Source organism: Phaenicophaeus curvirostris, chromosome 15 (assembly GCF_032191515.1).
Source record: "Phaenicophaeus curvirostris isolate KB17595 chromosome 15, BPBGC_Pcur_1.0, whole genome shotgun sequence".
NCBI classification, from domain to species: Eukaryota; Metazoa; Chordata; class Aves; order Cuculiformes; family Cuculidae; genus Phaenicophaeus; species Phaenicophaeus curvirostris.
In genome coordinates, this window is record NC_091406.1 from 7,652,132 (window position 1) to 7,673,348 (window position 21,217).

The window sequence follows — 21,217 nt, forward strand, 5'->3', positions numbered from 1 at the left end:
CCTAATCATAAACAAATGCCATAGCATGTCATTAAGCGGATTAAGTAGCTTGAAATTGATGTTTAAGGTATTTTGGTTGATTGTTGCTAAAAATACCACATGCCTGACAATTATCTTCTGTTTGCCATGCTCCTTTCTGCTAGTTGTCTGTCATGCAGTGTTATCTTTGTTTACTAGGACTGCCTCATACCAGGTTTTTATCTGTGAGGTTTGTTGCTTCATGCCAGACCTGATCTGGATTTTGCAGTCTGATGTGTTGGCACTGGTCGGTGCCAAACCATTAATACCGTTATAATAATGAGGGAAAGGCCAGGTTCAGCAAAGACCGTGCTAAAACCAAAACTCAATAGCACAAGACTTCCAGAGTTGGGTAAAATTTAGTTTCTTGTATCAGATTGTAAACGAAAGGTGTGAAAAATTTTTAATTTGAAAGAACATTTTTTTTTCCCCTAAGAAATATATCTTATGTTATAGTTAACAAAGACTTCAAAAATTGTTGAAATTTTCATGAAACAGTGCAGAAATGAATGAGTCTTTATGGAACTCAGCTTATAATAGCTTTCTAAATAATTAATATTTCTAAGACTTTGACATTTTGTCTAATTATCATTACAGGTTTTGTTTTTAAAGCAACACATTTTTAAAGGTTAAAATATTTCCTAGTCTGACTTAGCAAGCGAATCTTTGCTGTTATCTTGTTGGGCTGTGCTTTATTGGGAAGAAACAGCTGTGGATATAATTTAGACAAGTCAAACATTTGAGGCAAAGCTTTGAAAGTGGCATCATTGTCTTTGTGAATGTTGCCACATAGATTGCCTACCATTCTTTCCGAGCCATAGGTAAAAACCCACGGAGAAGTGGGTTGCACCAAACTCCTAGGTTTATGATAACAAAAAGCAAGAGATATGGTTGCTTCCATTACTATTTAATGTGCATAAGTTTGTTGTAACCGTAAGCCCAGCAAGCAGTAGGACACACTCTGCAATGCTGATTTAAATCCAAAAGCTAATGGGGTGTCTTGCAGTGATGACAGCAGCCTTTTGATCAGGTCTTACTAGAAAGGATGCAAAGTATATGCTCTTCCAAGAGGATAAAGAAAAACTGTGCAAGTGGCCACATGGAAATCTGCACATGAAGACTGAGGGTAAGACATGGACAAAGAAACTCCACAGTTTTAGTTAGAATTTAGGTTGATTTTTTTTTTTCCTTTAGCAGTTTATCATCAAAAAAATGAACTGTATGTCCTGAATCCAGCCTCTCAGGCAATGTGAGATATGGATGATTTTTCCCCGAGATGGAGGTTCACACGTTCTACGTTGCTGGCTCAGCCTCTGCACTGCAGAAAGCAGCAGAGGAGTTGCAATGAAAAAATGAATGGCAGCAAAGTTTTCAACTGTGATATGACCCGTTCCTTCTCACATAAGACAGTATGCCAAATTCACTGACCTATTGCCTCTCTTTCTCGGACATTTCTGTCTTTTCTTTATAATTCAATTACACCATGGTTGGCAGTTTAGACCATCATTTAGATCTAATCATCCTGTTTTGAGCACATCCACATGAATAAATATTGAACATACTAGCTACTGCTTCAGTGTGTGCTGTCTCAGGGTTGGATTTTTTTGTTCAGTTTATCTTGTACTCTCTGCAGACCAATTATTATCAGGCATTAAAGAGGACTTTCACAGAAGCATGAGCAGAAGTGGAGATCACAGCAGTCCGTTGCGCGTCTCGCTTCTCACTGATGACCAGACCACTGCAGCTCTTTAGTAATCCAGTCATCCTCTGGGAAAGTCACATATTTAAGGAACATAATCAGGAAGAGAAGGTATCTGCTTTGTGCCAGAGTTGAAAGACATTGCCAAATAGAATTAGAGTATCTGTCTAGACAGGAAGCAAAATTAGCCTTTCATCATATGTTAAGGTAACGCACAAATCGTTCTGTAAGCATTAGTAACTTAATTGTATTATTGTGAGCACACATGAATAAATACATATTGAATATCTTAGTTATCTTGCATATGGAAATGAGCTAAAATGTTATTGAGGATGGAAACTCCTCACTATAGAGTACTGTTTCTTAACAGCCCTATTCTTCTGGCTATGAGCTGGATTGTTTTGAGCTACAGTGCTTCTCTTTTTTGAGATTTAACCCAGTGTAGTCCTACATTCAGTGAGCATTTAAATGACCAGGTGAGACGCAATCTTCATAAATTATTATAGATTGGTGAAAGTCCATCACACTGCCTAAAGGATGTTGGGTACAGCACAGTAAAGGAGCTCTCTTTGAGTCACAACTAGTATCTTTTTCAAGGAAAAAAGAAATCTTTTGAAAATACTATATGTAACACAGTGTAAATGAAAGAAATGTAATTGTATATCAGAGCAATCTATTAAACACACACAACCTGCTGAGAGATACAGTGGTATCACTCCTATATAAATCAGTTATAAACTAATTTTTAATTTTTTGGCAGACTTATGAAGCCAATTAGCTCGGTAATAAGTATTCAGCTTTAATGGGCAAGTAAATAATTAATGTTATTGCCTTTGTAAATTTAGCTTTTCAGTTATAAATTAACATAATTAAGAGAGTAATGTTTCAGTACACATTTTACCAGCCAAATCTAAATCAAGCAATTAAACTGTAGGTTTTTCACATCAAATGAGTTGAGCTTATAATGGTACAAACTGTAGACAGAAAGTTGTTTTTCATGGTCAGATTCATTACAAAAACAGGAAGGAAAATATTCTGCATTAAATGTAATCAAGTATATTATTTGAAGAACCATTAATATATTCTTTAGCTACTTTTTGTTTTCCTTCCACAGTGAACTAGAAAGGGGAAAACATAATTCCCATCAATCTCTGGCACTGGGATAATTGCCTATGTGTAATTGTAATAGCTGCTGTAAAATGGTTATCGTTGGATAGTGGTTGTCACATCTATTTGTTGGATTGATTGCAAAAACACAATGTGCAGTATGGATCTGAAAAATTGAAATTGCTCTGTCATTACCTTAAAAAACTCCAAGCTGACTTACACCAGCTGAGAATTTGATCTTATGTTTCACCCCCACCTACTTTATTGCTTCATACTTTTTACGATGTGCATGTGCCATCTTCCTATGCCTTAGTGAACAGTAATGCTTTTTTTGAGAAAAGCAGATGAGTTCATAGGAATAGGTAACTATTTCTACTCTGAATGCAGGTGAGAGCTCGTGCAATTCAGCCCTTTCAGGCGCTGTTCCTGGAGCACAGAGCGTGTGGCCGTAACTTAAGACTGGCTCAAGAATTGAAAAGGTTGTTTGTGAGAGACAGCTAAGGAGTGTCTGAAACCATGTGGCTTCTGAAACTTAGAAGCTTCAGGGACATCAAAATGTATGAATTTGGGCCTTTCACTATTTTTTTTTTAACTGGGAATTTCACAGGGCATTTTAGTTGCTTCAAATGGTGTTATTTTGTGACTTTTAAAATCCTACTTTTCATTAGAAACAGAAAGAACCCAGAAGAAGTGACTCTAACATGCATGTATAGACACACACGCTTGGACACGTGTGAAAACTTAGTCTTAAAATTGCCTTGAATCCAAAGTCCACTAAGAACCCAGAGCTAGACATGCCTAGTCTTGCAGCCTTCACAGACTTTAATTTATCATGGGCTTAGCAGTCTATTTATAGCTTATAAAAATATTTCTAACAGTAGCATTTTGCAAACTGCCGAAGGTTTGCAGATTTGTAAAAGAAGAGTTTCTTGATGCACGGGCTTCCCCACATCCAAACCTGTTCATTGACAGTTCCACAAATTGCTATTTCATAGTCATTTCATGTCCCAGAACCCAGTGGGCAGATTTATCACTGGCAAAAGCCCACTGAAGTCAGTAGAGTTACACCAGAGATAAATTCAGGTCAATGAACTTTATTTTAGTGGTGTTCAAAACGTTTGCAGTGCTATGCAGATAGATAGCTGTGGGCTTTTTTTTGCAGCATCCAATTGTTTAAGGGTGAGTGGACTGAAAAAAATTCACTCTTGAGATGAATTTGTGCTAATTGACATAAATACATGCAGAACTACAGTATGGTTTTGATGATATTATCTGGGATTTTAGAAGGACTTTAAAAAAGAAGCAAAGCACACTAAACTCAAATACATGATATCTATGGGATTGTTTTTCCAAAGAGATTTTAATTGAACACAATTACATGCTGGCATGATGAACTGTGGTTGGAAGAAGTGGAGGAGGGGGTTGTCCAACCACCCGATGACGCAGGCCGTTATCTTGTAAGCACTGCTAACTTTATATGTAAATGTGTGCCTGTACCTGTTGAAAATTTTTATCAGTGATAAGGCCGATTTCCACCTCAAGTGCTGCCCTTTTAAGAATAGTTTTCACGTGTATTTTATTGTAATACTTTGGCCATGTCTAGATTTAGATGGAATTCAGGTGCATGGTGTGATTTCTTTGCCAACGGTGGCTAAATTAGTCTTTTCATCTCATGCCAAGCTCTGCCTGGACTTAGTGACGTTTTTCTGGCTGGGGTCTACTAATTATGGACTTCAGAGTCAGCAGTCTTGAGCTGTGTCTGAATTGAATTTCATAGCAAGGTTATTCTAAACTCCTTTACATTTGATAGTCTACTTTTAGCTGCTTTGGTTTTCAGCACAAATCAAGAAATTGCTCTGAGACTACTGAGCACCTAATAAAATTGAAGGCAGTTCAGATACTTGCTGCTCAGGCTGGCTTTGCCATGAACCTTGCTGTATTTCAACTGTGTTTGTTAGAATTTACAGCATGCCAAGAAAGCCAGACTTTACTGACTGTGAACCAGTGTGACGCTGCCTTGGATGAATGAGAGTATTTCACATAATTTGGTGACTTGTTTGAGAAATCCGTCTAACCTTCTCTCTCCAAGAGCAGACAGCAGGAGTTGTTTACAGGTGTGAACTCAAGATCTTTCTCATGTGGAATCTGTGGCAGGGATGCCTTTTACATCAATGCTGATTGTTTATTGCTTTGCAGTTGTTGAAATTTTTCAGTAGTTTGGTATGTAAGATTAGATGGCATGGTCTGGAAAGCAGAGACTGGAGCAATGTGTGTGCTTGGAAGGGGGAGAAGACATTAGTGGAGCCTTGATTTGCGATTGCAGATGTGCTGGTGGCTGTATACCAAAAGGCCAACTTCTGGGATCCCTCTTTCTTTAGGGTCCTTTTTAACTGGCATCAACTTTCTCCAAACTCCTGATGACATCCTCCTGCAGCCCTGGATCTGCTCTGGCCTCTTCTTGGCTCTGCAGTGCACTCACCCATCCCTTATGGTTCTCATAAGCTGCTGCAGGCATCCGTTCACCCTTGTGTCCTCCCAGATGTTCTGCCAGACCTCTGCCTGCCCTCTTCTGTATCCTCCTAGCTCTGTCATTTTGCAGGTTGAAATTAAAGCACTTAATGGCTCTGGAGACTTGCTAGGCTTTTATTCTGCTTTCCAGATCAAGTTGAGTTTATTTTTCTTCAGATATACAATCCACATAGGCAGAATTATATTTTGGAAGTTGGTTGTTGTTTTTCAAGTGTCAGTGAATTTGAAATACTTTTCAGGCTAACATATCAGATCTCTGCACAGAGTGAGGCTGACTTTATGTGTCCCTTATGGGCTTGGTTGACTCTTAGTTTTCCCCTGGGTTGTAGCAGTGTAAAACAACAGCACTGGATGGGAATTCAGTGACAGCACGTTATACACTGCTAATTTCTCTGACAAAACTTTGTAAAGTTAAGAAAGTAATTAGAAACAATTGTTTCTACTAATATGATTAAACTTGGCTCAAAGCATCAAAGGCGAATCACGTTTTAGATTCCAGGAAATGATAAGACTTTGAAGCTATGTGTAGCTTTTAAAATCAAAACACTGAGAATAATAATAGGAATTTATAGTGGAAAACCCTGCTCAGATTCTGGGTTGACAACTGACTGACAGCCGTGTGTCCTCCAGGTGCCACAGAATCACGTATACCTGTTTTTTCTCTAACATTTGGTATACCAGCTTATCCCAATGTGTTCCACAGAGATAAACAATAAAGTTACAGAGCTAAATAAATAACTTTAGAGATAAGCAACTTTAGGAAAGGACGAAAGGTTTGCTTAGCAATGACATTTAACAGTAGATGGAGATATGCATTTACTTATTCATTTTCCAACAGAAAGCAGGATAGAAATGGCAGTAACACAAAGCAGAGTATCTCTGGAGAGTGAGAGATTAAGGCAGCAAAGACAGTTGTTTCTTATGACTAATCTTAATACGAGCCAGTAATAAATCTCACCAGTTCCAGGGAGAGCAGAGTGAGGCCAGTGCCAGAACTGTTGGGAGATTTCATCTGAAGTATTCAAAAGAGAGAGTCCCTGAATCAAAATAAAATAAAAAAGAAAGAAAGAAACAGGAAAAAAGAAGGTGAAAGTGTGTCTGAAGGAGATAGAGAAGTCAGTTTTGGGTGGCAAAATACAAATGTACTAACATCAAATGAGATTAAATTTAGTAGTAGTGAAGCTAATAACTTTGATATAGAGAAAGAGAAGTACAGTGTGTTTATAAAAAGCTTATGCTTTCATGTCCTGATGTGTGAAACGATCCACTTATGTGCTATCAGCTGTGGTTAAGAAACCCAAAGGTATTTGTACCTTCTAGTAATAACCAGCATTCTTCATCCTCAATGTACCTGAACTACAGAATATAGAAAATATATCCCAGAAGAGTCACAGTGCACTAACTTTCTGCATGTAGAAGTTCATCTTGGGTTGGATCAGATCAATAATGTTTTTCCTCAGTTAACATAATTTATTCTGTATTGTTGCATATATTGACAAATTCTAAGGCTCTCAGTTTAACAGCAATGTTGAGTGACATCATTGTTTTCTAGTTACATTTCCTTTTTGAGTTAGAGGCAATCCAGTTAGATACCGTCACATCAGCAAAGGGTGGATCACACAGCTGCCTCTAATATAAACCTGTCAGCTCTTGTTGAAAGAACTGAGTTTATTTCATTACTCAATTATTTTGAAGATCTGACCGGTTAAGTGCAAGATGTTTGAAACTAATTCTCTCCAAAATCCAGGAAATCAGTTAAGCATTGCTTTTTTTCTACCAATGTGCTTCTGACCCTTTGCAAGCATTATTTGACAAGGATTTGTTGCATTCCTATAACTTTCATTGCTTTCCATTGAACTGACAGAAGAAACAATAATCTCATGAAAAAGCTTCAGTACCTGGGCACATGTAAATGCCTGAATCTAAGAAGCTCAAAAAATATCATTTTCTAGATTAACCAGATTGTAGTAGTAGTGGAGTGGTAATAATAAAAAACTTAATAGTATAATGCAGTGTTAGCAGCTAGGCAGCTGGAGAGTCGCCACAGTTTAATGCTTTTGAACTTAAAAAGCAGCCTTTGTTTCTAAGTGCCTTTCTTTAGCATGAATGTTTCACTTCAAATTTGAAATATTTCCACTGGGTTTCTTGGATTCTCTTTCAGAATTTATTTACTCATGTACAGCAACAGCAAGAATTGTGCAGTATCTTAGCATTTCCTAACCCCACAAAAAGTTAATCATATTTTTGAACCTCATAATGTAGTCTTAATACCTTTATGATGGGAATAGTTCATACAACAAGCATGGCTAATCACTGCTCTCACTTCCTTTTTCCAGGATAACCCTTAGTTTGTACTTGAATGACAAAAACCAGTGCAGATGTTCAACAACATCACAGTATTCAATTTTATTAATCTCAGTCAATGAGATTTCATTTTAGTATTGCCCTCATCCTTTAATTTGAGTTAAGTTCCCGAGGAACTCCATCACACCACCAGCCTCCACCAAATTTCCTACTCTCAGACATTATCACTTGAATTGCAGTTCTGCAGTTTCACTATTTGTTTTGTTGGCAGGAAAAAAAAAAAAAAAAAGCCTCAAAACAGCAGAGTGCCAGTAGTGCTGGCGACATCTCTTTTATTTATGTTTTGTACTGAGCCATTGTGAATGACAAAGTATGTCTGGGACAGGGCTGTGGGCAATGCTCTAAGTGTTACAGTTGGAAAGGTGCCAAAGTTGCATTGCTACCAATTTTTTACCATTAGCGTTCTGGAAAGAGGGATTCAAAGTCTCATTTTAGTCTCTTTTTCACCAGTGTCACCTTTACACTAAATTAATGTGAGATCTTTACCACAGATGGAGCTGACAGGATGAGTTGTTGATCCTGCTGTTCCTTGACGTGACAGAAGCAGAGGAACAAATCCCATAAAACATAGAAGCTGGCTTCTCTTCATGTTTGAGCTGTGATGAGTCAGGAGCATCCTTTGAGAAAACTGAATACCCTTACTTTTGTCTGAAGCTAGTGTGATGGGATTGCAGTAAGCCATGCTGTCCTGAAGCTCTGTAGAAAACTGTGAGCTTGATCCTGAGGATATTGCAAAAATGCAGTAGCTGTTGCCTACTCAGCTGTATGGGGACTAATATCCAAGGCTGTAATTAGAAGATATACCTGCTAATGAATTGGTGTAATCCCCTGCTGTGTTCAGAGTCTGCTGCGGGATCTTTTTTCCTGCACTTGCAGAGGAGGTTGACCTTGTTAAATACTTAGCAATAAAAATGTGTTTTCCCATGCCTGTTGACAGCCTTGCTTCTGGCCCTACCAGTAGAGCTCCTCCGTATTAGTTCAATGTGTTTACCTAAGTTTAGCTATAGAGAAATAGGGGAGTTAGGAAACTATATATATGAACATGCTAAATATACTCGAGTGTGTTGTACGTGTCTGCATGAGTGCACATACATATGGAGGTTTGATTTCTTAGTAGCTATTCTACCAGTAAAAGTAAAAGAAATTTAATATTTAAATAGTAGATATGGCTTCAATTATTTTTAAGTCACCAGTCTCTTTAAATATTTAATCTTTTCCATGCCCAACTAATTTCTTCAATTGCAGTTAGGTAGGCTGTAATTAATTTTTGATGAGACAAACTGATACTAATTTGAATATCTACTATACAGCAATATTTACTTAAAATATGTTGTTTGGATTTTAGATAAGCTCTTTCGCCCCATCTGAAGTAGCTAATGCTCACCAAGCGAGCTGGGCCTTAAGCTCTATGACATTGAAATACAAGGATGACGCTGACGGGTCAGATAAGGGTGCAGCTGGCTCCTGTCCTCACTCTGACAGTGCCTAATAGTTGATGCCTAAAGAAGAATATGAGAACAGGGCAAGGTTTAAGCAAGGCTTCCTGTGCGAGTTTTCCAAACTTCATTGATTTGTGGTCTGGGAGCGTCTCAAGATAGAAGTGGTGTCTTCAGATTTAATATTTGATCGGATTTGTTACATCTAAAGTGTATAGCTATTTTGTATAATTCATGCTTTGTATCAGTAAAGAACTGAGGTTCCTCCAAGGGGAATACTTTCTTTTTACTGGAAAAATGTCTTCTCTGCCTTTTCTGATTAATGAGAACATCTATATGCTTGCTTTTGTGGCTTGAAGACTGGTCTGATACCACTTAACTATGTTAATTTAGGAATGCACCTGAATATTTAATCCCAGACTCCAGAAATTGGATGTAGAAATCAGAAGTGATGGGATAACAAAGGTAATTCGTAGTTTGTTAGTAGCTATCCCCAGATATCTGATCAAAGGAGAATGGGTAAAGCACAAAATTTTATGACCAAAACTAACTGAAATTCTGGGATTTGTAGTACATGGGGCATTTCTGTAAGTTCAGACTTGGTTTTGTTTCAGATAGAAGAAGTGCCAGCTCCTACTGCAGCTGCAGAATAAAAAAAAATGGTTTTTCAGGAGGTGTCTCTCTCACTCTGCAGCCGTGGGATTGTCCTGGGGCTCTAGACTTGGGCAGAGACTCCAGCAGACCAAGGAGCATCTCAAGACCTGTGTGATGGGCTCTTTAGGTTCCTTGAATGTGAGGGGAAAACCAGTTGACTGCCAGGACACTCACCACCAAGTCAATAGTGACTTACCGAATGGGGTTTTATTCTGCAAAATCATACAGGGTTGGGCAACAGGACTGGAATATGGAGTTTTGGGGTTTTTTTTGGTTTGTTTTTTTTTTTTTTTTTTTTTTTAATCTATTTGCTCCTTGAAGGTTCAGAGCCAACACAAATCATAAGGGTTTCCTTGCATTATGGTTGGACCCGATGATCCTGTGGGTCTTTTCCAACCTGATGATTCTATGATTCTATGATTATTTTTAGTAGCCTTTTACCTTGCTATATTGCTGCATTGGAATGGTTCCTGGCCTGCCTCTTTCCCTCTGTATATGTGATAGACATCGTCAGAGTGTGGAGGGAGCCCGTTGCATTCAGATTGGAGCATATGCTCATTGCTGCTCCCAGGAACCCTGCCACAGATTTCACTTTGTTGTGTTGTACCATGGGGATGGGGAGTGTCCCCAATGAATGCTTGTATCACAGAGATGGAAACGTACATAGTCATTGCATCTTTACCATGACCAGAGTTGTTTCCCCTCCATGTCCTTACATCTTTTTTCTTGTCACCCTCTTTCTTTACTGCAGGTTCATAGTACGCCAAACTTTCAGCCTGTATCAGGCAACTGCTTGACAGCAGCATTTTGAAGCTTGCTGCTGACATCCTCTCATTGGTAGTGGTCAGGAGGGTTAGGAGTGAGAGAAGCTTTTATTTTTTGGTTGTCGCCAAGAGCTGTACCGTAATTTGTATTCCACCTAGCAGTGCAGGAATTCAGATGGCACAGAAACTTTATGCTCATGCAAAGCAGCATGTTAAGGCAACGTGCCAACTTCTTGCCAAAGAGATTTGCTTCCAGTGAGCATTTGCAAGCTGTACTAAATAGAAACTTTCAAAAACACATCTTTTCTAATCTGAGAGCAGGCTCATGCACTCAGCTTGCAATGATGATCTAGTCCTATTATTGCTACTTCTACTTCTCAACTCAGCTGATGCTATAGTTAATGCACAAAAATGTAGCACTCATTTGCTTTGAGACTATTTCACGTTACAATTTACGAGCAAAAATGAAAAAGTAATTGTAACTATGGTCTCAGGAGATAGAAATCCCTTAAAAGCAGTAGAATTAGGTCTTGCTGCTACCTGCAGATCAAACTACTGCAGCGTCAGCCAATTCTATACCCATAAGTCATTCAGCAGCCATTTCATCTGGCAGTGTGATTTTTTTTTATGGTTAGGCTGGAAGAGCACAGGAACTGTGAAGGTCCACTTTTGTCCTTCATGTCTGAGTTCTAGAGGTCTGAAACTGTGTACCAGGAAATTCAGGGCTGGGCTCTGCTGTCCTGACTCCTCTTGTAGAGCCTTTAGGAGTGGTATGTAGCATAAACCACTTGCACAAGGTCTAGTGAAGTAATCAGTGCTGAAAAAAGGGAATATATTTGGTTTTTCTCATCTGGGTGGTGCTTGCTATGTGGACGTAGGGCGAAAATAATCTATATATATGCGTATATATATACACACATACACACACGTGTATATATAAAAATATTATGATGCTAACTTTCTGTATGGACAGTGTTACATGCTGATTACTGATATATTCTTGCAAGCCTAAAAGCTAAGGGATTTTCCAGATAGCTGTAACCTGCTCATGGGTTTGGGATTTTTTGTGAAGATGGAAATTAGTGACATTTTAAGCAGCCCCAGACTTTCTTCTGTCTAGGACACCAGACCTCTGTGAAATGAATATGTCAGTATTTCCTTTTTTTCTTCTTCTTTTCTCCCTTTGTATTTCTAGGCAAGGTTAGACTATGTTTGTGACTGCTGTGTTGAGTTAATGTTAGAAAAGTGTTTCTTATCCCAGTTTAAGGACACATGTACGTGCTAGGTGGTTTATCTGAACTAGGGAGGTCGGATCCTGCTCTTTGCTTGGTCCTCGACTTCTTTGTGCTGCTTTGCCTTGTCTTGCTCTGCAGGCTGTGTTGTCTGGGTGGCAGACTCTGAGTGTTTTCCCATATGCCAGGGGTTAAGGACGATTAAGGCAGTGGAGTGTTGAATATTTGAAGTTCTCGGTGCCTCTCTACGTTTGTGGTTGCTGGCAGTGTTGCTGCCAGATGGTCATCTCCATTGCTGTGCATGCAGTGAGGTCCCCAAGTTCATCATGTTCAGTGCCAGGGTTTGACCTCTTGGAAACACTGAGCTAATCTAGCAATGATAGTGAGCTAGAAAATGTGGTGATGCTAAGCACTCACCCTCCCAGAAAACCTCAGGCAATTTGCCTGCCTCCGACAATTACTTTGGAGGCTGAACTTTGGGAACACATTGAGCGTTGGGCTGACAGTCACTGCTTCCCATCAGCTGTAAGGCCCTAACCTGATTGCCTGTTTAGGAGGTTTGAATTCCTTGAATAAGAGCCACTTTAACAGTGCAAAACATTAAGACTGAGGCTATGTCTCTGCTCTTAATATGAAAGTCCTGTTATTCTGCAGAAATGCCATAATGAATTATGCTATTCCCCATGGAGAAGTGTATTACTTACTCACTGTGATATCAGACGGGAATAAAAAGCAGCCGGGCTGGCATTCATTTCCTGGTGTAGGGACACCGTTAAAGTACTGTAAAGCAAGAATAGATTTGCACCACAGTTCTTCAATTCAAAGATTGCCCTCCAAAGGTGCCATGCATGATGGATTGTCACAGACTCTTTGTCCTGCTTGACATTTCATTCCTATCTGATGTTGTTGTATGTTCTGCTCTGAATCTGCCAAACAACTGACCCTAGAATGTAATGCCACACCTTCTTCTCTTCCTTTTTTTTCTGAACAGCATCTTTTGTAGCTGAGGCTCTGAAATACTGGAGGACACTGCATCTTCCTCAGGGACACAGACAAAGGGGAGCTGGAGCCTCTGGGGAGCTCAGAAAGGAATTGTGGTTGGTGGTCGCCTGAGGAACTTACCTTCACACCAATGTTACCCTGAAACGAGTTGTGCCCAACATTCAGGTTTGGTAAGGTATGTAATTTTCCCTCTGCTCTTGTTTTTTTCTCTTTTCTGAATATCTACATGTGGGGAAAATAGGAAGATTAACAGCCTTTCATGTTCATTGCTGTACGTGTGTTGCTCATACTGCCTCTGTAAATAACAGTTCCTCTCCCCGAGTTTGAAGATTGTTCATCAAGAGTGAAGTGTTTTTATAAAATCTTGGGTTTGAGGGGCTGCAGTTTTATATCAAGTGATTTATTGAACAAAATGCTCGCTGATGGTTGTATTTTTCTGTTGGTGATAAACATCCACGTTTTGAAAGCCCACTTGTTGTTTTTCACTAATGTCTGCAGTTCAGAGGGTCAGAGACAAAAAAAAGAAAATAAATGATGTTTAAGTAGCCCATTTGTAGTACAGCCCTCTGTTTTTTCTTTGTATCTTCGTGTTTTGTATATTCTTGTTGTTTGCTAAGGATGGAAATAATACCAATTTTTTTTCCTTAACTTTACGTTTCTCCTTTGTTGTGTAGCACTCACAATTTTTGTGTGTGTGTAGGTTCTCATATCCACACAAACATTGCTTGTGCTGTAACTGTAGCAGCGTGATATGCAATATATCTTTTAACAAGAAATTGAGCACCAGGACTTGTGGAAAATGTTGTGGTAAAAGCTCGTGCTATAGAAGCATTTCAGGTAATGCAACCTCTGATTCTACAGCTTCTTTTATCTAGGCCAAGTTATTTCTGTGAAGGCAAAGTTTGCTGATAAAAACATGCCAAAATTTAAAATATCAGTTTCTAGATCTTAGTAGAATGGTATCAGATGATGCTATCCTTTTTCGTTCAACCCATGAGTATTGACTTCTCTTACATGACTGAACAAGCAGTAAAGTGTTGTTGAAAAAAGTACTGCCACAATATAACACCTGTACTTGAGAGGGGGGCACAATAATAAAAAAAAAAGACAAGACATCCTTAAAAGTCTTTAAGGAAACATGAGGCATCTGTGGAAATGTGCATTTGTTCTTCTGCTTTTGATATGGTTGCACCAGTAGTTTTACTTCTGGAAACTGTAGGCTCAAACTCTCCCACTTCAGAACTCTGTTGGTCTTAATTTAAGAGCTTAAATTAGGTGCTTAACTTCTAAATGCTGAGGGTCAAAAAAGGCCTTTTCTAACCACAGCACGTGCTGTTAATTTGGACAGGCATTTCAAGAAAACGACGCTTGTCAGAAAGGAGAAATTCCCATCATTAAAAGCACTCCAGTTCTTGCTCCATTTGTCTGTCTGCTCCAGTGGCACCTGGTTTCTAGAAGAGAAGGTTGTTAAACATTGCTCATGCTTCTGTTTTCATCCTTAATTTTGTTTATTTTCAAGCTGCTGCTCTTGTGATTGTAATTCCTAAAGGGAATGGCTATAGGAGAGGTATTTCATAATCAAGAAGGCTTCTTGACTCTTGCAGAGAAATATCTTGCACTATTATAATGTGGAAATCGCAGCAATTTGTTTTTTCCCTGTTTCTGCATGAGATTTATAGGTGAAAGGACATATGTCTTCCTTACGATGAGCCTGTGTGTTTTGCTGGGTGCCCAGGGCAGACAAGGTGATTGGTTACTGGTGCGACCATGGTGCTGACCCTGCCTTGGGTAGGATGCTGGTGAGATGAGCTCCCCATGTCCTTCCCATTTGAGTCAGTTCAACTCACAAACTAAGGTTCATGTCTCAGGATGCCGCATGAGTAGTGCTCCAGTGCAGAGGTTGTACAGGGCATTGCAGAACCTCACAGTTTCAGAGAACTATTATTTATACACTAAACTCTAGGCTGGACTTGGATTATATTTTTGCATTTTCCTCTGTGACCAGCAGATCTAAAAACTTGTTTTTTATGTAAAGAAAACTGATGTTTATGGAAACTTGATCTTTAAGAATATTGCAGATTGAGAAGATTGTGCTAAAGTTTAAACAGTTGGCACCACTACTGTTATTCATTCAATATCAATATGTTATTCAATTCAGCTGAGAAAAAATTTCATCCCTTCTCTTCATCTTTGGGGCTAATGTAAACTTTACCAGAATAACTGACTACCATCAACATTATACCCTTTTAAGACTCAAGTGATGCTTATCCCTATTTTACAGATGGTGAGTAAGGAACAGAGTCACTTCTAGGTCACTTCTAAACAGTAAACATCTGTCTCTGATTTGCACGCAGCCATAAGTGCAAAAGGTGCATTTGATTCTCACAGCTGGAGACATGAAGACAGTCTTGGCTGAGGAGTTGAGTCTATAGGGCAAAACATGAGATTTGGATGTGGAACCATTTGAGGTCACTGCTGTGATCTAAGCCAGTTCCTTCAATGTGTCCTGCTCTCCCACATAAGAGAGGATTTTAACTAAGTGACTACAATAACCCAAAAGACATCAAGACTCACATTTACTCCATGGCAACATATGTCTAAATAACGTTAGCTGGACTCATTTGTCTTTGCAGCAAAATGTTGCTTGCTCATGTGAGACAAGCTGATTCCCTTTTAGCAGCATTTACGCAATTGTAGTGACAATAATCTTATAGTGTAAGTAATTATTTTAAATAGATCTGTAAATAACATGTAGAGTAATATTTTTTCTTGAATTGCTCATTTTTTAGATTAGTAGAATCCAGTTAGTAAAATGCTCTGTTCTGCTGAAAAAGCACATTTAATAAATATGTAGAAGAAAAATTTTAAGTAGCCATTAAACATAGTTAATAAATTTTATCTTGCAAGTAGGATTGCAAAAAAACCCTGTTCATTTAATGTGTTTTATGGATCTCGTAGCAATTAATTGTCTTCATTACATGAGCATAAATCCTCAATGTAATTCACCTTTTTCAGATGAATTGCTTTGGAACTTTTCCCTTTGCTTTGTTTAGGCTCTAATATTATTTCTCTTTTTTAAAAGTTGAATCCCAACATCACATTTTTTACCATTTCCAAATGTTCTGTGAATCGATTCAAGTTAACAAAATCTCTTTGTGCTACAGGACACATATAGCAGCTGTGATGGTCTGATACAGGTGAAGCAAAGAGCTTGCCTGTTCAATCCCTGCTTGACCTATTGCAGAGCAGTGGGTAGGTGACCTTTTCTCACTCCCTGTATTACGGGGTCTGATAAAAAAAATATTACTTCGCTCTTCAAATCTGTCTTGTTTCTTATGTGATTTCATTTATTTAAATCAGAAACAAACATGATTTTATGTACGTTTGGATTTAGATGTCAATATAATGCAACTTTCCAGTGACTTGGTGAGGGGTACAGGTCTACTGGCTGTGTCTGCAAATGTGTCGGTGAAATTGTCCTCCTATGTTATTGAAAGAAATTTTCAGTTGGAGCATCATGGGATGTCTGCTTGGATTCCCAAAGTTAAATTCAAAACTTTATTTTGAATAAAATCATTATTCTTTTTGACTGAATTTTGCATGTCAAACAGGAAACAGGGGCAGTATGCAGGATCACTTTTTATACAGGATTTTTATCAGTGAGCACCTTGAGCTTGTTTTTGTGAGTAACATGTATGCAAATATTTTCTGAAGTTTCTCTGAACTATTTTGCCAGGATGAGGGGAAAAATGGCTATTATGTTGGCATGCTTTTGTTGCAAGATCAGCAGACTGGCTGTTAACGTATCAATTCCCTTGATGATACCACTTCTGCAGCCCTGTTCCCTCAGCTTCTCCTGACAGGGCTTTTATGGAATCCATCAGCCTGACACATATCAAAGCACAATTTCTGATAACAAATATCTTGATATAAAATGAATTAAAAAGCTGGTATCAGCTGTAGGATGGAGTTGAATTTCTAAAAGAAAATAAGAAACTCCAAAACTAACAAGAGATTCTTTAGATATCAATCACAGAACAGTAATATAATGTGTCCTTTACCTGTACTCCTGGAGTGCTGAGAAGTCAATGGGTCTGCCCAAAGTCATACAAACGGGCTTATTCCTGGGCTGTCAGCCTGTGGCTCAGCCTTCTGGATTCTGATGTTTGTAGTGTTACTTCAGAGAGCACAGTGAAGCAGTGGTTTATTTTCTTTGAGACCTTTCTCCTCTGAGGACCAACGACCTTCTTTTAATTACTTTGCACTCTGGCCTTTGAGAAATTTGGAGATTGAGGAGCAGAAAATGCTTACTCTGAATGGAGTATACCTTCTTTCTCTTGGAAGATGATGCAGTTTTGGAGCCCCTTGTCCTCTGCAGAGCTGCTGCTTGGCAGCCTGTGGGCCATGTCTTGGGCAGAGTCCAAGTGGAGTGGAAAAGGACATGTGTTTCTTTGGGCTGCAGGATTTTTGAAATTAGCTAGCTCAAAACCTTCTTCTGAGAACATGTTCCCATATCTGCTCGCAGCCTTCTTGTATCTGTCTTGGTCTCCCCATACTGCTTTTCTGTTCCCTTCGTTTTTGCACCTCTTAGAAGATAAGCTGTTTCAGGCAGGGCTGCCTTTGCACTAGTACTGGCTTACATACCTCTTATTTTTGGCTAGCACATGCTGTAAAGTATTAGCTAGTAATAATCATGCTTTTTGGTCTGTGGCATGTCTGCTCTTTGGATAAGTATCCATTGGCAGTTTGCTGCCTAGCAGAGAGGAAGAGGAGGGCAGCCAACTGTTGATGTGGAAAATTAATTATGAACTACCATCCTCCTGCCACGTGGTTAAGGCAGTTCACAGGAAAAAAAAAAAAAGGAGGGATACTGTATTTCCTTCCTTCAGTAGTGGGAATGTTGCCAGAACAAAGCTTAGTGGAGAATGTCACATGTGGGACTGATCACTCAGGATGCTCTAGAGCCTTTACTGCTCTGCCTGCAGCTGTGACACCATGCAGATAGTAATTTTTATCTTTTGCTGGACAGATTTTAGCTTAATTGCACATAGTTGATAAAGAACTGTGTGTGATGGGAGGTCACCCATGTCTCATATTCCAGAAAGCAGCGTTTTGTGTTTCTTTACAGAAACTTGGCAATGTTCAGGTTCAGGAGAGCTACAGCTTGGTATATTTTCATCCTTCAGGAGGACATTTATTTCATAATGAGCTGCAAAAAAGGTCTTATGGTGTAGAATAGGGAGGAGTTTGACAGGCACAGTATAGCCCTGGGAATGTAATTACCTGAAGGAAGATTCCTGGCTCCAAACAACCTCTGTCTAAAGAATCACGGAAATAATTGCTGGAAGCACTGGCCCTGTGTATTTCAGGAGCTGTTCTGGTCTCTTACTTGCATTCTGAGTCCTGCTAGCTCAAGTTGAGCACTGCAGAACCAGCACAGCACAAGTTAAATGGTCTTCCCTAAATAGTTCTGTGGGATGGATGAAAAAGCCTGGAAGAATTAGGATTTTGGAAAGCCCTGACAAATTTTTGAGTGACTATTTGGGTCTGATCTAAAGAAATAAACATTTGTTGTAACTTTTCTTAATGAAGCATTTGCTTAGCTTGAAGGATATTGAAGTCTGTAATGGCTGGCTGGCTGGCAAAACCACAACAGTAACTGATGTGAAGTGTTTTGGAGATACTTTTCTGTATTAACAGTCTCTTTATACCAGAAAAATCCTTTAGGCTGTTCAAATTTTCTGTTAAGGTACTGGAAGTCTTCACTTTGCACATTTTTTGTCATGAATAATGCTCACAACTTTTGACTACTTTGATGGTTAACTGATGGAGGATGCTCTAAGAAATACTCATTGACTCAAATCATGATAATGTGGCTTGCAGTTTCCTCTTTCTGAGCTCTACCTCCTGATCAACAGAAACCTCCTTCCAGTGCTGTCATGCTGAGTTTTTGCAACCAAAAGCCTGTATTTGGGAGCACAAACCTGTTCTTTAGATGTGCTGCAAATAATTATGAATATGTTTAATGAAGGAAAGATCAAACATAGCGAAAACTTTTGGAAATAACAGAGAATGTGTGCAGCCAGGCGTTAGCTGTGGAGAGTTCTTGTTGGCATCGTTTAATGGGAGCTTTCCAACTTGTAGTTTCTAGAGTGAGTATATATAGAAAACAGCAGAAACTAGATGTCAGGGTAGCTGGAAGTGAATGGGAGGAGAAATGACTGCCTTTCCCCTCTGGGAGGAAAGGGACAGTGAAGTGAGTGGCATTTCTGTTAATAGGCTAATGCTCCTGGTAATCTCTGACTCCGAGTTTTACTGGGAAGGGGCCAGCAGAGACCCTGCTAGCACTGGCTCCCTCTAAGCAAGGTAGCATCTTATTCTTTTGACACAGCAAATGCCATGTGTTGCTTTCTCCTGACTAGTCCGTTGATAGCAGGGAGATTTTATTTCATTTTATTTTCTCTCCTTTATTTGGTTGGATAAGTAGCTCCATGTGTGTCTCATGAGACAAGCTTGGTGCCTTTTGACATTAGTGTCTGTATGCCTTCTTCCCCACTTCAGGATCTGGCCCCTGATCATTTTGGAGGCTCCTTTTTTCTTCCCAATGCTGTTGTGCTTCCAGTCTTAATGTTGCATAAGAAGGAGCTCTTTTGTTTTGCATCAGATGTTGTATAAAGACTTGGGGGACCAACATGTCGATGTGCGCTCCAGCCGTGTTATGATGATGCCATAACCTGCACAGATGGAGAAGCTGAGAACCAAAGGATTCAGAGTAAAGACTAAAAGACAACGTGAAGTTTAGGAGCATGCCATTACCTTCACAGACCTCATGCCTTTGTGTCAGGTACTGGAGGTTCTCAGCTTCTCTCTTCTTCAGAAATATTCTGGAAAGTGTGCATCAGCATGCTGGGAAGAGAAAATATAAATAAAATAAAGAGAATTCAGGAAGTTCTTTTACAGGCACCTTTGTTGTTATGTTATGAAATTGGTGGTGCTGACTGCTACTGTAGCTGTGTGGACCTTCCCAAGTGTTACTGTGTTTGTGGCTGAAGTAGGGAGGCTGTAAATCCTTCTCTGCACAGTTGTGCTGTTCCAGGGGTGCCACCAAAACACAGAGGACCACCATGCTGGTCCTGTGCTTGTGCCTCATTCTTTGATGGCTTCTCTCCTGAGATTTTGACTTCCTTCTGGTCTCCATACTGATGTGGGCCACTGCCCTCTGACTGATGACCACCACTGCAGAGGAAGCTCACCAGGCTGCTCTCCAGCTGGACAAGTTCCAGTGGCCGTGGGTGGAACCTACCCTGAATTAACTGGTGGGCCAGCCCCAGTGATGGATGCTCAGTTGCATGATCTGGTACTAGAGACTGTTGGCGCTGTTTGGGATGAGTACATGTGAAAGATTAGCAGCAGGAGCAGGCTGGGTGCCCTGAGTAGCAATCTCTGTGCTTTGGGCAGGCGCTACACATCCATTGGCTTGGAGAACAAGCGTGTTGCATGCTGGGCTGGCCTTTCTTGAGAAGGGCACCAGTTGTGTGGGTATTGCTGGGAATGAGCAGCCCATCACCTCTGTATTGGGATTTGTGTGTGACCCTGCATGTCATACTCTACCACTATCCCCTGGCCCATGAAGGCTGTGTGCTCCTGTTGGCTGTGCTAGAGCTGATCAGGGAAGGTGGCCAAGGTGTTGGAAGGACATTTAGCTATACACGCACTGTAGTTTGCTCAAGCTAATGTTTCTCTCCTACTTTTATGACCACTAAAATCTTCCCTTGCAATACTCTTAAAAGAAAAGGCAATGAAACAACATCAAAACAAGTGTTTCTCATTAGGAAAGCTTGTAGGCACCTCTCCTTGGCTCAGGAGCACAGGAAGGCGGGGTAAGCAGCCCTGCACTCCACTCACTTTCTGTCTGCGAGGAATTTCTAGTTGTTCATGATTAATTCAAACGTTTCTTGTCATGAGTACAGTGTGCACAGAGTGATAAATCTGTGGTAGGTTAGAGGTTGAGGTTGCTCTGTGCTGACAATTAGTTTGAGCCACAGGCTTTGCTTTCATTGGCATTTTCACAGCATTAACCCAGACCCTGTCAATTAAAATCCGGACACATTTTGATGAGGGACATCTTCTTCTAATGATAATTGTAATAATATCACTTTTATTCATTTAAAACCTGTCAGGCACACCATGCTTCCTGGAAAATAACTGCCCAAGTTTCACATTGCCTGAATAACTAGGAAGTATCTTTCAGGTTTTTGAGCTGACACTTCATCAAAAATAACTAAAAGCAAATGAGGCCGTAGCTGTTCATGTTTGAACACTTGCCAACTTCAATCAAGCTAATTTGACTTTATCTGCTAAAATGAGCAGGTTTATTAGCCTTCACTTTGGAGGCTAATAAATAGTTGATAA

General features: G+C 39.6%; 1 protein-coding gene across 5 annotated transcripts in view; it reads left to right on the plus strand.

The window, feature by feature from the left end:
- SGCD (sarcoglycan delta) overlaps positions 1-21,217 on the plus strand; it is a 376,457-nt gene that overhangs the window by 157,796 nt on the left and 197,444 nt on the right. For all 5 annotated transcript variants that reach the window (XM_069869201.1, XM_069869200.1, XM_069869198.1 and 2 more), the window contains exon 2: positions 12,795-12,980. The gene's annotated coding sequence lies outside the window, so the exon portion shown is untranslated. The remainder of the gene's footprint in view (positions 1-12,794; positions 12,981-21,217) is intronic.